Source organism: Ochotona princeps, chromosome 30 (assembly GCF_030435755.1).
Source record: "Ochotona princeps isolate mOchPri1 chromosome 30, mOchPri1.hap1, whole genome shotgun sequence".
Classification (NCBI taxonomy): Eukaryota; Metazoa; Chordata; class Mammalia; order Lagomorpha; family Ochotonidae; genus Ochotona; species Ochotona princeps.
This window is the reverse complement of record NC_080861.1, coordinates 5547323-5562620: the sequence shown is the minus strand read 5'-3', so window position 1 is coordinate 5562620 and position 15298 is coordinate 5547323. Positions and strand designations below refer to the sequence as shown.

Genomic DNA, 15298 nt, shown 5'->3' with positions numbered 1-15298 from the left:
GGCCAGTCAATTGAACCCCTGCACGGACCTGGTTTCCATTCCCTGTATGACTCCCCAGATGCCAACAAGAGCCAGGCTGAAGTCAGGAGGCGGGGATTTTGTCTGGCTCTCCCATGGATGCCAGGGGTCCATGGGCTTTAAGCAGCATCTGCTGCGCTTGTCTGGGGGCATTGGCAGTGAGCTGCAGTAGACCTAGAATCCCCAGGAGTCAGACTGATACCCAAGCAGGGGCTCACCCCACTGCTCCACAACACCCACCTGCACAGTTGTTAAAGCCTGTGCAGTGAACAGCATTTCCATATCGTATGAGGGATAAAATGGCCAGCTCATCTAGACCAGCAGGGGACACTGACTGCCTCATCAGAGGATAGAAAGCAAAATAGGTTGGGCAATTATGGTGGCCCAGCTTTGCAGCCTGTTCCTAAGTCTGTGGAGGCACTGAAGTAGGCTTTGTCAACCGATAAACCTTGGAAAGATTTTCTCAAACCTGGGACAACCAAATCAACAACTTCTCAGATCTGTTAAACTACTCAAGCAGGTCCTGAAGTGATGGCACGATTGGCTAAATCCTCATCTGGCAAGCACCAGGATCCCATATGGGTGCTAGCTCTTGTCCCGGCTGCACCACATCCACAGCCGGCTACCTGTTTGTGGCCTGGAAAAGCAGCAGAGGGTGGCCCAAAGCCTTGGGACTCCGCATCCGCATGGGAGACCCAGAGAAGCTCCCAGTCCCTGGCTTACCCATACTTGTTCAGACCTGTCTTTAATCACAGCCATCCTAGTGACTGTAACAGGAAGTCTCTAGTTTTGATTTCTATTTCTCTGACATATTTGCTTTTCATTGTTTTAAATAAAACAGGAGCCTAATGTAAAATGCAAGAAAGGTGTATTTTTACTTACAGTGTGAAGTTCACAAAGATCCAGTGAATCTGCAAAGAGGCACCCACACAGCAAGCCAAGACACAGGGAAAGGCAGAAGAAGTACACTCTTCCTCCACATCCACGTGTCTCTTCATAAAGTCCCCGAGAGTGGTTCAAGGACTCCTTCCAATTACCTTTCAAAGGTCCCACCTTCAGGATCCTGCCCAGTGTGACTAGCCCATCCCCTGGGGCACTGGCAACTCACGTGAGCGCTAGTTCCTATCCAGGCTGCTCCACTCCTGATCCAGCTCCCTACCAATGAGCTGAGAAACAGAGTGGCCCAACGCCTTGGGATCCTGCCTCCATGTGGGGACCCAGAGGAGGATGTGTCTGGCTCCTGGCTTTGGTTTGGCTCAGCTCCAGCCATTGGAGCTATTTGGGGAGTGAACCAGTGGATAAATAATTCTCTCTCTCTCTCTCTCTCTCTCTCTCTCTTTGTAACTCTGGCTTTCAAGTAAAATCTTTAAAAATAAATAAATAAAAGGCCCTACCTTCAGGCACCACAACGGATTCAGGTTTCCACCCTAACTCACCAACTGTTGACCATTTTTCCAGATGCTTGCGGCTTGCCCGGTGAGATACAAGAAGTGCACTGCACTACCAATGTCCTCTTTGAGGCAGAGAGACCAAGGCAGTTCCCATTTACTCGTTCATTCCCCAAGTGCCTGGAACAGTTGGGAAGCAAAACTCAGGAACCTGGAACACCATCCAAGTCTCCTAATGGGAGGAGCCAGCTGTTGCTGCTTCCTAGGATGCAAATTAGCAGGAAGTTGAAACAACATTTGATCTTAGCCAAAATGCCAAGGAGCAATGGGAAGTTGAAATGAGAAGCAGAATTGGAGCTCCGACATGGGATGTGTGTGTCCCAAGTGGGGGCTTCACCACCGGGCAAAACGCCCACCCGCTTTCGGCCTTGGTTACAGGTGCAGTACCCAGAGCTTCAGGAGCCATCATGTGGCCACAATTCAAGAGGCCTGAGAAAAGGAAGAGCAGAAATCCTGCCCCTGAACCAATGTCAACACTTTGAGCCCAGACTTTCCTTGTATGAGGAAGGGAAACATCTACTTGAGCCACTGTGGGTTGAATTTGTTGGTTGGAACCAATGTTCCTCAACAGGTGCAACAGCGACAAAATGGTAATGACATTGTCTTCCTGTAAAACTATCAATTCTTCATTCCGGGGCCTTGCTGCACAGTCTGTTGGTACACTGCACATGGCTTTCATATTACAGTCTGACCTTTGCAGGTCTCTTGTTTGTAGCGGTGGGTTTGCCCATGCGGCTGGAAGAATAAAGTAAAAGTCACAGCCTTTAGTTCATGCGCTTCTGGCAGCAGCTGAGTACGGTTTGCTTGTAGGAATGAAAATGTCCCTGAAATGTTAATCGATTCAGTTGGACAAAGTTTGGCCACACTGAAAAAGCAGACTCCTGATGGTTTTATGAGCTGGTGAGAAGCAAAGAATCCAGGAGTGATGAGTGTGGTGACTTCTGTTTGTGTTTCCGGCTTTGTTTTTAATGGACCTTCCTCCTTTTGGAATGATTATATGCTATGGGAAAGGCTGGGGGTAACATCAGTATTATAGACTAACACAAATCCTCATCAGTGATTGTTGGGCTGTGTTTATTTTTTTTTAGTTTGCATATTTAAAGCACTGGGTGGTTAGCTCAATGGTTAAGATGGAATGCTCTTGGCCCTGATCAGAGTGTCTGGTTTTAATCTCAGCTTTGCTGTGATTCTGATTTACCGCTAATGTACATGCTGTCTGCAGACAGATCACAGTCACCCTCGGGGAGACCCAGGGGGAATTCTGGGCTCCTGACTTCACCATCCTGGCCCAGGCCATGCTGTGTTGGGCGTTTGGAGAACGCACTGAGAGGATCGGCATGGTTTACTGGGTTAAGCGCGCCCTGCAAGACTGATATCCCTATGGGCACCTGGTTTGAGTTCTGATTGTTTCGTTTTTGACCCAGCTCCCTGCTCATGTGACTGGGGTAGATGCAGAGGATGGTCCGAGTCCTTGGGCTCCTGCACCTGCGTGGGAAGTAAGCTGATAGATGGAAGAGTCATTGTCTTTGTCTGTCAAATAAATAACCAATTAAATTTCAGTAATTATGAATTTGTAATTATATATAATTAAATATATTTTGAAATTTAGGATCTGATTTAATTTATATTTTAATTGTCTGTTGCGGTATAATAACTTATCCTGGGGTTGCCATTGTAGCATATCAGGAAAATTCACTGCCAGCATCCCATATGGATGCCAGTTTGTGTTCCTGCTGAAACACTTCCAATCCAGTTGTCAGCAGAAGATGGCCCAAGGGCTTGAACCCCTCTTACCTGTGGGGGAGACCTGGAAGAAGCTCCTGGCTTTGGTCTTCTCCAGTTCTGGTGGTCATGACCATTTGGGGAGGAATCCAGAGGAGGGAGATATTTCTTTTTTAAAAATCTATTTATTTTTATTAGAATGGCAGATTTGTAGAGAGATGGAGATTCAGACAGAAAGATCTTCCATCCACTGATTCACTCCCCAAATGACCAAAATGGCTGTAGCTGAGTCAATTTGAAGCCAGGAGCCAGGAACTTCTTCAGGGTCTCCCACATGGGTGCAGAGTTCCAAGGCTTTGGGCCATCTTCCACTGCTTCCCCAGGCCACAAGCAGGGAACTGGATGAGGAGTGGAGCTGCTGAGGCCTGAACAGATGCTCATTTGGGATGCTGGCACCTGTAGGCAGAGGATTAGCCAACTAAGCCATCACACCGGCCCCTGAGAAAAATTATTCTAAAATGTAGAAGCTTAAAATAATAAAAGAAATGTTCTCTTTACCTCTGTCTCTTCTTCTCTCGGTAAGTCTGCCTTTCTAAGAAAAAAAAATAAATCTTTCTTAAACAAAGACAAGAAATGGTTATTTCTCACAGTTTGTGTGGATCTGGAATTCAGAGAGGAACAGCTGTGGTCTCTGTGTGGTGGCTGGGTCCTGAGTGGAAGGGCTGACACTTTCTGAGGGCTCTCTTACTCCTGTGTCGGGGCCGATGTGGGCTGGGATGCACCTAACCAGACTCTTGGCCACAGGATCCAGAGGAACCTCTGCATGAAGCCTGGGCTTCTGAACACCGTGGTGGGTGGGTTCTAAGGTCAGGCATCCAGGGAGAGAGAGCAGACAGGGTGGAGAGAGAGGTAGGAGGTGGGGAGGACACTACACTAGCATAAATGACATACTGCCCTACTAATACTCAGATGGTGGAAGACAGTTAGAAAGGTACATCCAGGTTCAATAGAAGAGAATCCAGACTCCTCTACTCAACACACACACACACACACACACCCTTTCAATTGAGGCATGTCAAAGTCACATTGTAAGAAGAGTGAGTGTGGGGCTGGGTATTACAGCATCTGCATCCCCAATCAGAGGGTCTGTTTAAACCCATCCACCTCAGTTCCCCCTCAGTCTGGTTTCCCACTAACACATCCTGAGAGCGGGCAGATGACAGCCCCCGTGCCCAGCCCCTGCCACTCATGTGAGAGACCCCAGATGGGCTTCCTGGCTCTGCCTTCCACCTGGTCAGCCTTGGCTGTTTCATCTGCTGGGGGTGAACCTGTGGTTGCAGGTTAACTCTTTCTCATGGATGAGAAACTAAATATGAAAAAAAGAAAACAAAGAGAAGAGCCAGTGGGATGCGATAGATAGAAGGGCTTCTCAAAAATATCATGGAAACACATATTATGAAAAAACTATGCATGGATTTCGGTTCTTTCTTTGCACTAAACTTACCATTTCATTCATTTTTCCATGAATTTTTGCCGTATCATCCTACCAGGATCCTAATCAATGATGCGCGTTTTGATTTATGACAATGCCCAGAGATGTTTTGAATTGTTGCAAACGGAGTTGAGGCACGGCGCTTGCTGCTGGTGTCTCGTCCTCCCTGGGGGGCTGGGGACACTGGCGGTCAGTGCAGAGCATGTGCGGCACTGCCCCTGCACACTCGCGTTTACTCCACAGAGACAGAAACCCCACGATGCTATCAAAACTCTAGAAATCTTTAGAGTCCGTAGAAAGCAGGGGAGAAAGGCATTGAAAACATCAAAATCCTTAAAGTCTTCCAACAGAAAAATGTTGATATTTGATATTGATGTATTACATTATCTGCAAGCAGCAAGGGTCATTAGGCAGATTTTGATTACATGTGTGATATGCTACATATCAATTTAACGGTCAGTGAATGAGTGTATTAAATATGCATATTCCATTATTTCTCCCTGGCTTTTATTTTTATGCTAAGGCACTACTTTTTGTCATGATTTTTTAACCCTTTGGGTAGACTAATTATTTGTATATGTCCATTATTTCTGTGGTAGTTTGAAGAGTATTTCCTAAAGATTGCTGTTTGTGGGGCTGGTGTGCTGGCTGAAATGGCTAATCCTCCAGGCACCAGCATCCCGTGTCTTGGTTGCTTCCCATCCAGCTTCCTGCTTGTGGCCTAGTTTGGCAGTGGGGAATGGTCCAAAGCCTTGGGGTGCTGTGTCCACGTGGGAGACCCAGAGGAGGCTCCTGGCTCCTGGCTTTGAATCAGTTCAGCTCCAACTGTTGTGGCCATTTCGGGGTTGAACCAGTAGATGAAAGATTTTTCTGTCTCTCCTTCTCCCTGTATGTCTGCCTTTCCAATAAATGAATGAAACTTTTTTGGAAAATGCTGGGTTTTTTTTTTTTACAAAAGGATTTATTTATGCATTTGAAAGGCAGAATAATGGAGAGAAAGGGAAAAATATATCGAGATTTAGAGAGAGACAGAGAGAGCGAGAAATTTTCCACCCAGTGGTTCACTCCTCAGATTCTGGCAATAGACCAGGCTCCCCCATGGGTGGCAGGGATCCAAGCACTCAAGCCATCGAACCCTGTTAGCAGGGGGCTAGAGCCAGAGCAGGGTGTACATGAGCAGGAAGCTGGCTCCACAGCAGAAACCAGACACGAACCTGGGCCAAATGGCCAGGCCTCGAGAGCCTAAGCCAGCACCTGCCGGTAGCAGGATCAGAACTGGGGTAGCCAGGACTCAAACCTGCATTCAGCTCTGGGGTACAGGTACCGGCTAGCACACAATGCCAGCCTGCTGGGGTTTGCGCCATCTCTCCCATCGCCTGGAATGTAAGCTCAGAGGAAAGAAGCACAAAGGAAAGTAATTGCCCCCATCACCCTCGGACAATTCTGTCTGTTGTTAAATATCGCGCGTGCCTTACACCCCTTTCTTTGTTGCTCCTCTTTTTTTTCCGTACTAGTCATTCACTAAGCATAAAAAGATACCCAATAAAGACAGGAGCGGCCCTGGCCGCTGTGCCCCCATCCCGCGGCATGCCCCACTGACTGCACACAAAGCAATTACAACTCGCCAGTCAGCCCTTCTCCTTGCGATAGCATCAGCAATTTTGCTCAGGGCTTCTTTCTTGATAAACAATAGCAGAAATAATGGCCTAATTCACTGGGAAAAAAAACCACTTCTGTTGCTTTCTCCAAAACAATCCAATATTAACTCAAGTCCTTCCTGATTAAACCAAGTCCATCCGAGTAAGCATTTTAACAAAGGCTATTTGTAACAATATCAAAGTGAAAAGGATTCATTAGAAAAATATTGAAGGCAGAGACATCAATGCGAGTTCAGAAGAAAATAATTTCCTATCTCTTTTAATTTCCTGCATTTTCAATGTATTTCAGGTTCTCTCTGGCTCCTGGGAGAGTCTATCTTGTCTTCCTCTGCTGGTCCTAACACCATTTACCATGTCTTCAAGCCTTTGAACGTGATTTGAGGGGACATGCATGAGCAAGCCTGTTAACTTCAGGGCACGGTGCAGCAAGCTGATTTCCCCACCAAGAGTGATGAGTTCTTATTGCATTTCTTGCAGCACAATTTGAACTTTTCTGAATGTACCCACTCCTTTCTTTCCAACAGAAATAATAATATCTCCCTACGTTACAGGAGATAAGGAAAAATAAATTTTCAAGACTTGTACTGAACATGAAACAAGAAAAGATTGGATTAAATGAAAACACCTTTTTCATTCTGAGGGCAGAGGGTAAACATGTCCTTATGAGCAGACTCCACTAGGAGGCAGCACATCCCAACAGAGGTCCAGCTCGTGACTTCACTGGATACAGACGTGCTTACAATTGGGCGGGTGTGGCAGCCTAGTGGCTAAAGTCCTCACCTTGCTTGTGTTCCTGGCTCCTGGCTTCGGATTAGCTCAGCTCCGGTCGTTGCAGTCGCTTGGGGAGTGAATCATTGCACAGAAGATCTTCCTCTCTATTTCTTCTTCTCTGTGTATCTGCCTTTCCAATGAAAATAAATAAATCTTTTTAAAAAATATTGTGTAGCAAATGAGGAAAATATGGTCTCAAGTGAAAATGAAATTAGAAATTAGATAGGTCTATAAAGATGGTCTGTGCTTGTGGCCAACTACGTAACAGACAGGAGCTTCAAGGTGGTGGTTGTCCATTCCTGTCTTTACCACTTCGCTGTTCAGGCATCCTTGGATGAATTGCTTAAGAGATCAAGAACCTCAGCTTCCTCATCAGCAGGTGAGAGGGATTCTTGACACTGAACAGGGCTGCTGAGCACTACCGCGAGGACTGCATGTCACATGTCCTGCTTGGCACCTGCACATAATGTTGTTCGACAAAGGGGATGATGGTGATTGTGACAACAAAAAATACTTAAAAAGGAATATAGGTGGGCCCGGCGGCGTGGCCTAGTGGCTAAAGTCCTCACCTTGAACGCACCAGGATCCCATATGGGCGCTGGTTCTAATCCCGGCAGCTCCACTTCCCATCCAGCTCCCTGCTTGTGGCCTGGGAAAGCAGTCGAGGACGGCCCAAAGCCTTGGGACCCTGCACCCACGTGGGAGACCCAGAAGAGGTTCCTGGTTCCCGGCTTCGGATCGGCGTGCATCGGCCCGTTGCGGCTCACTTGGGGAGTGACTCATCGGACGGAAGATCTTCCTCTCTGTCTCTCCTCCTCTCTGTATATCCGACTTTGTAATAAAATAAATAAATCTTTAAAAAAAAAAAAGGAATATAGGTAAAGTACTATGATGTTAATTATTGAGCTGTGTGATTTATAGGTTAATTTTATGTCTTCTTAAATTAATTTATTTTTAAAGATTTATTTGATGTTTAATTGCGAAGTCAGATACACGGAGAGGAAGAGAGACAGAAAGGAGGATCTTTCGTCCGATGATTCACTCGCCAAGTGACCACAATGGGCTGGAGCTGTGCTGATCCGAAGCCAGGGGCCTGGAGCTTCATCCGGTTCTCCCAGGCAGGTGCAGGGTGTCCCAAGGCTCTGGGCTGTCCTCGGCTGCTTTCGCAGGCCACAAGCAGGGAGCTGGATGGGAAGCGGGGCTGCCGCAATTAGAATTGGAGCCCATATGGGATCCTGTGCGTGTATGAGGTGAGGGTGTTAGCTGCTAGGCTATCGCGCTGGGCCCTGTATGTCTTTTTAAAAGACTATTTTTATTTAAAAAGCAGAGTTCTAGTGAGAAGGAGAGACAGAGAGATCAAACCTCCATCCACTGCTTCACTCCCCGAATGGCCCCCAAGGCCAGAGCTGAGCTGAGCAAAGCCAGGAGGCAGGATCGTGCTCTGGTTCTCCCACATAGAGGGGTCCAAAGACTTGAGCCATCGTCTTCTGCTTTCCCAGACCATAAGAAGGGAGCTGGATCAGAAGTGGATCAGCTGGGGAAGGCAACAGTGGCCATGTGAGATGCCAGCATTTCAGACAGAGGCTTAGCCTACCACACCATGGAGGCTGGCCCAATTGCATGGCTTTATGCTATTTAAATCTATATTGGAGAGTTTGTGATGAAGCATTTTATTTGACCTTAAATGAAATTCCTGTCTTTGATAAGCCCTTTGTTTTTTCTAACACTCTCTCTTCAGCACTTTAAGCTCCAGAAAGAAAAATATTCATGCTCCTACAGGATGTTATTTTTATTCTTTTTATTTGCAGAATACTATTATCACATTTTTCCTATTTATCTTCATTTCCTAACTGAATAATCTTTCAACCTCCCAAGGGGAAAAAGCCAGAATATAGGTATGATTTTTGTTATAATGTTTCTTTCAAATTACTTACTTATTCAGCTGAGATGCAGAGAGGGCGAGAGGAATACAGAGTGAGAGCGTCCACCTTTGGCTTCACCTTCAGATGTCCAAAATGGCCAGACTGGGTTGGCTGCGAACGCACGCCGAGTGCGACAGGTGCTTCCCTTCCGCCATCACCTGCCACCTCCTCCAGGGAGCCACGTGAGCACAAAGCTGCCGGCAGGGACCTGGGTTCAGACCCAAGCTCGGCTACTCCGACAGGAAATGCAGGCATCCCAACAGTATCTTAACTGCTGGGCTAAACACCTGACCCAGCCTTTAATGCTTTTAAATCATTTTTCAAAAAAGATTTCATCTAATTGGAAAGGAGGAAATCTTCCATCCTCTGGTGTACTCCCCAAATGTTCAAAATGGCCAGAGCCGAGCCAATCTGAAGGCAGGAGCCCGGAGCTTCTTCCGGGTCTCCCACACGGGTGCAGGGTCCCAAGACTCCGAGCTGTCCTCCTCTGCTTTCCCAGGCTATAAGCAGGGAGCTGGAGGTGGCACGATTGGCTTCCACATGGACTGTACGGCTAAAGCAAAGGATTCTCCCATTTGAGCCAATGCACCGACCCCAGTGCTTTTAACTATTATTCTTCACAAATCATTTAGCCTCAAGGGTGGACCCTCAAGGTGAAAACATTTTTGTGTGATGAAAAATAGACATATTTAATACATTGTCACATACAACAATTACCATTTACAAAATGATTATTTAAATATGTATTCTGGGAAACGTTTAAGAGTTCCTTTATAAAATAACTCCATGTTACAGAGGCAACAGAGCAGAGGTACTTAAGGCTGAAATATTCCATCAATGACAACGAAAGGTCATTCAGAAATGAAGATTTAATGCCTCAGGAATTATAGTGTGAGTCAAAATGGAAACATTTAATTTATAAAACTTTGATTTATATATGTCCACCCTGTTCTTAGCCTTTTAAAAGTGGCTGACTCACTCAACCCAAAGCCTCAGGAGACAGCTGCCGTTTTAGGGATTTGCCTAGATTGCAATTTGCCTCTCTTCATCACGGTCACCACCAATGTCACCATGGCCACAGCACCGCCGCCAGCATCTCCACCGCCAGCAGGACAACCCTTGCCTTGATGAGCTCGATTCACATTCCCATCCCCCTGCTAATTTGATGCTCCCTAACCAGCAGGCAGACTCCGCACACCTCAGCAGATTTTAATCTCCAGTAGACATGATGACCCGATCTCCTGACGTCAAGGAGCAGGTCCCCGCCTCCATGTCTGAACCAGCACAGATTCTGGGAGTCTCAGGGAACATTGTGAGACCAAGGAGCTGTCCTCCTGTCAGCTCGCCGGCACAAATGTGCCTTGACAGGTGCTACCATTGCAAGTTCTCATCCCTGGAGCCTGCTCCAGCACACCAGAGCCCCTCTTTCTTCTACAAAAAAAGATGTACGTATGCATAGATGTATGTATTTAAAAGGCAGAGCAACACAGAGAGGGAAGGGGAGTCTCGGGGAGTGAGAGATCTTTCATCAGCTGGCTTACTCTCAAATAGCCACAATGCCCAGGGATGCCCAGGTTAGTGTCCAGAGCCAGAAGTTCCAATCTGGATTCCCACATGGGTGGCAGGGGGCCAAGTATTTGAACTGCCACTGGCTGCTCTCAGGGACAGTGAGAAGCTGGATGAGAAGCTGGGCGGCCAGTACTCCGCTGTGAGATAGCAGTATCCCACTGGGGAGTTTAGCCTGCCGCACCACAATGCTGGCCTCAGGCTTCTGTTTATCAACAAGATGAAAGTGAACCTCGGTGTAGGAAGCTACTTCTAAAAGTTCGTGGAAAATGCACATTGTGAAAAAAAAAACTGAATGGAATCCAAATTGTTTTTCACAAAGATTAGTAACATTTTAAATTCATTTGTCCATGACATTTGTGAAATTCCGTTACATATGAACTATGACAGGGGCATCAACTCAGTCACTCTCAAATCCCTGCCTTCCTGATGGCCTTGACCTCTAGCACATCCACAACCTTGACCAATTTAGCAAAAACAATGGTTTGCTGAATTACAGAATTCTGTTGAATATCTCAGATCCAAAAGTTATTATATAGCAGTAGTTCCTAACTCCAGCTCTTGATCGGAGTTCCTGAAGAAGGTTCATTTTTAAAATTTTTATAGTTAAAATTTAGGGGTTTTTAATTGTACCACTTAAAAAACACATATTAATTTACATATTTGAAAGGTGATGGCAGAGAAAGAGAGAACTTCTACCCCTCTGGTTTACTCCCCAAGTGAGCAAAACAAATAGGGCTGGAAGCCAGGACAGGAACTCCATACCGGCCTCCCACATTGAATGGCAGGGACCCAAGTGTTTGGGCCATCTTCTGCTGCCTTCCCAAGTGGATTAGCAGGGAGCTGGATTGGGAGGTGAAGGAACAGGGGGCTCAAACTCATGTGAGATGCTGACATTGGAGGCGGTGGCTGCAGCCTTCTAGATGATAGAGCCTTTTGCCCCATTGCTGGTGCTCCAACATGTGCTTCCATGTGCCTTCTGAGAAGTCTCACTATTCTCCGCTGACCAGCAAGAGCCGGTCCTCTGCCCTGGGGACCAAGGCTGGCCAACTAAGGCTGAAATAATGCGGTGGGCCCCTGAGGGCCTCCGAGCACACCCTGGTTCTCCACGAAGGGAACAGTGGCAGAACTCAGCCTTTCACCTTGGAAACAGAATATACCAGAACATGCAAAGCTCACTTGATCAGAGGGAATCCATGCAAACAAACCCCACACCTGTTCCTGTCGATGGACCTGACTCGCCTGAACATGGCCCGACTTAGAGCATAGGGCAGCAGGTCTCTGGAACCAGCAGATCTCAGGGCTTTCCCTCCCTGCCCCTCACCCCCACCCAGACCATCCTCTTTGCCTTGGATCCTCAATTCTGAGGACCACGCCTCCCGCCCTGCTCCTCACCACGCACATGCGCACCACTTTGCCCCATCAGTCTGCTGGTAGGGACTGGTACAGGGTGGGCTGGCCTCACTGTGCCCTCCCAGTCTTCCTCACCAGGGGTCACAAGTTGAGAACTTGCAGCTTTAAGACTATCTTGGGTGTGCGAGCGAAGTTCTTCCTTCCCGGTTTAGCCACTGCGATTCAGAGCAGCTGGGCATTATGCCTGGCTGAGGGTTCCAGGAAAGGCCTGAACCACAAAGCAAATTTCCTTAGATCCAGGAAGGCTGAGCCCTTCGATGACAGCAATATCATCTGTGTTTTCCATTGATGTTGGATCCAGTGAGTAGGTAAGGCCTTGGCGGGGTGACAGAAGAGTTATTGGTCTAGGGGCCAAAGTAATTTACTAAGGAGATGGGAAGAGAGGCAGACAGGTGTCCTCTAAATTAACGCTAAGGAAGCTGCCTGGAGATTTTGTTACTGGCAAGCATCGCAGAATACAGAAGACATACTTGGTTCTTAGCTTACTCATGATAAAAACAAAAAGCCACCAGAAGGGTGTGGTTGGTAACTCCTTTCCATTTTCATGATAAACTAAAAACTCATAAGGATGCATTCCATGCCTCTTGGCAAGCGCAAGCGCAAGTACAACAAGCAAGCATCATTGTGAAGAGATGCCCTCTTTCTCATTCCAATAGTCAGAACCTTAACTATCTATGTGTTCACCTTAACATCTGACAGGTTTATTAGCAGAATTCCTTTTAAAGCAGCTGGTTTGAGGGGTTTATGACTTTTCAGAAGATGACGTTTGAAGTTCCCCTCAAATTCTGGAGCAGAATTCAACCTTTGGGGAAACTTTGAACAACTCTCTGAACTTCATGTCTGGGTTTAATTCTTTCTCTTCTCTCTCCCCAGTTGGGAACTTTGGCAAAGCTACAGACATGCTGCTGCCCTGCCAGTATGCTAGCCGTTCCTGCAGAGACTGATAAATCATCCTCCAGCAGGTCAGGATTGTCATCGTTCATGGTCATCCATTCATGGGAAGCAAATTAGCAATGCGAGTAGGAAGGCAAGGGATGTGATGTGTGCACCTTGCCAAGTGGACCAACTGCCCCGGCCTGCGTATGGTGATAATATCAACTCTGGCACTCAAATCTGGCCTGTTGATCCAGTACCTAGATAGTGAGCCACCCTCTGTGTTTTGGGATTAACCTTGACATTGAATCATCACAGTTGGTCAGCTTCTCTTGGGATCCCCTCATTGAGTTCTTAAACACAAGAGTATAATTTTATACCTACCCATGTAAGCACAGTCTCCAAAGGAAACATTTCACATAATATATGTAAGTCATATAGTTTGTTGTTTAAATCTATATAGCTCAATGGAAATGGGTCTCCTTTTAAGCAGGATTTTAAAACTGTAGGACACATTAGCAAAAACTGTACTAAACATGAACGTACCCTTATGAACCACAATAAAGAGGAAAAAGAGCCAGAAAGCCAGACTTATAGGCTGGCAAGGCAGGCGGCATCTGTTCAATTTGGAAGGGTTCCTTGAACTCACTTCCCGCTACCCCAGGGCTGGCAACCAACACAGGCAACGAGGCGCTCTGACTGAGCAGCCTCACTCTTCAGCAACCAGAGTCTGGAGAGCACATCCGCCCAGCTTCCCCGAGGCTGGGCCTCCAACCATGCTGATCATTTCCAGATAGGCTTAGGCCCTTCCTCGGCCTTTACATTCCTATCCTGAGTTTGGGCTCTATTTGTTTACTTATTATTTCATTCATTTTAGAGGCAGAGCCTGTGCAGATGAGAGAATAGATTTTTGTTTTATCTAATGAATCACTTTTTCTCTAACAATTTATTTAATTTTATCGGAAAGGTAGATTTATAGAGAGGAGAAGAGGAGGAGAGGAAGATCTTCCATCTGCTGGTTCACTTCCCAAATGGCCACAATGGCTGGAGCTGAGCTGATGCAAAGACAAGAGTCAGAAGACTTTTCCAGGTCTCCCACACAGATGCAGGGTCGCAACGACTTGAGCCATCCAGCTGCTTGCTTTCCTTTTTTTTTTTTTAAAGATTTATTCATTTTATTACAGTCAGATATACAGAGGAGGAGAGACAGAGAGGAAGATCTTCCATCCAATGATTCACTCCCCAAGTGAGCCGCAACGGGCCGATGCACGCCGATCCGAAGCCGGGAACCTGGAACCTCTTCCGGGTCTCCCACGCGGGTGCAGTGTCCCAATGCATTGGGCCGTCCTCAACTGCTTTCCCAGGCCACAAGCAGGGAGCTGGATGGGAAGTGGAGCTGCCGGGATTAGAACCGGCGCCCATATGGGATCCCAGGGCTTTCAAGGCGAGGACTTTAGCCGCTAGGCCAGGCCGCCGGGCCCCAGCTGCTTGCTTTCCCAGGCCATCCCAGCGGGATGAGAAGTGGACAGCCAGGGTATTAACTGGCACCCATGTGGGATCCTCGTACTGGCGTGTGGAGGATCAGCTAGTTGAATTATTGCACTGGTCCTGGTCACTTCTCCAATGATCCCTGGTCTGCAACCCAAAGTTCATCCGGATGCATCCTCCAGCAATGAGGGAGACAGCATCACCAGCCCTCCAACGATGACAGCAAATGTCTGGGCAAATGGAGACTCTAAGTTCGACTGTATCAACCAGTGGACATTGGAAAGGGTTTCTCACCCTTAGGTCAGCAAGACTGACACTATTTCAAAACTTGTGAAACCACTTGGGCAGAACCCTCGGAGCATACACCATATCGAGGACCCTGGGCTGATATCAGGTGGCCGCTCCCCATCTCTGGGTCCTGGGGCGGAGTGGAAGGCTGGGTTTGGCAGAACCCCTTATGTTCTGCCTTCTCTCAGATACAGGAAGAAGAAATAGAAAGTCTGGAAACAATGATCACACTCACCTTTACCCAACCCTTGATCCTTCCCACCCTGATCTACTAACGTAAACATCACCAAAAATAAAGACTAAAAATAATAATAATAATAAAATAAAATAATGAATAGAGGCTTTTGGGGGCTAGGCGAGCCTGGTGCTTCCCTGTGGGCTCACGGCACTCATATCGCACGCTGTCTAAAGTGGCTTATACCATCTGACACCTGAGTCTCCAGTTCACACCTGGCTCAGTGCTGAGGAGGGGCTTTTTTTTTACATGTCACACACTCAATGCTGCTCACATTTGCCACCCAGGAAGCTCATACATGAGTCACATTGGGCTCTGCTACACTAGACGCAGGTGCAGGTCAGGGTGGTCCCTGTCAGAGCGCTCGGGGCTCTTTGGCAGTGTGGGTCCAGACGCCCCTTGCT

At 47.2% G+C, this 15298-nt stretch overlaps 1 protein-coding gene across 2 annotated transcripts in view; it reads right to left on the bottom strand.

Annotated features, from left to right (window-relative positions):
* PIK3R4 (phosphoinositide-3-kinase regulatory subunit 4) overlaps nucleotides 1-15298 on the bottom strand; it is a 125248-nt gene that overhangs the window by 40219 nt on the left and 69731 nt on the right. The gene's annotated exons all lie outside the window — the stretch shown is intronic.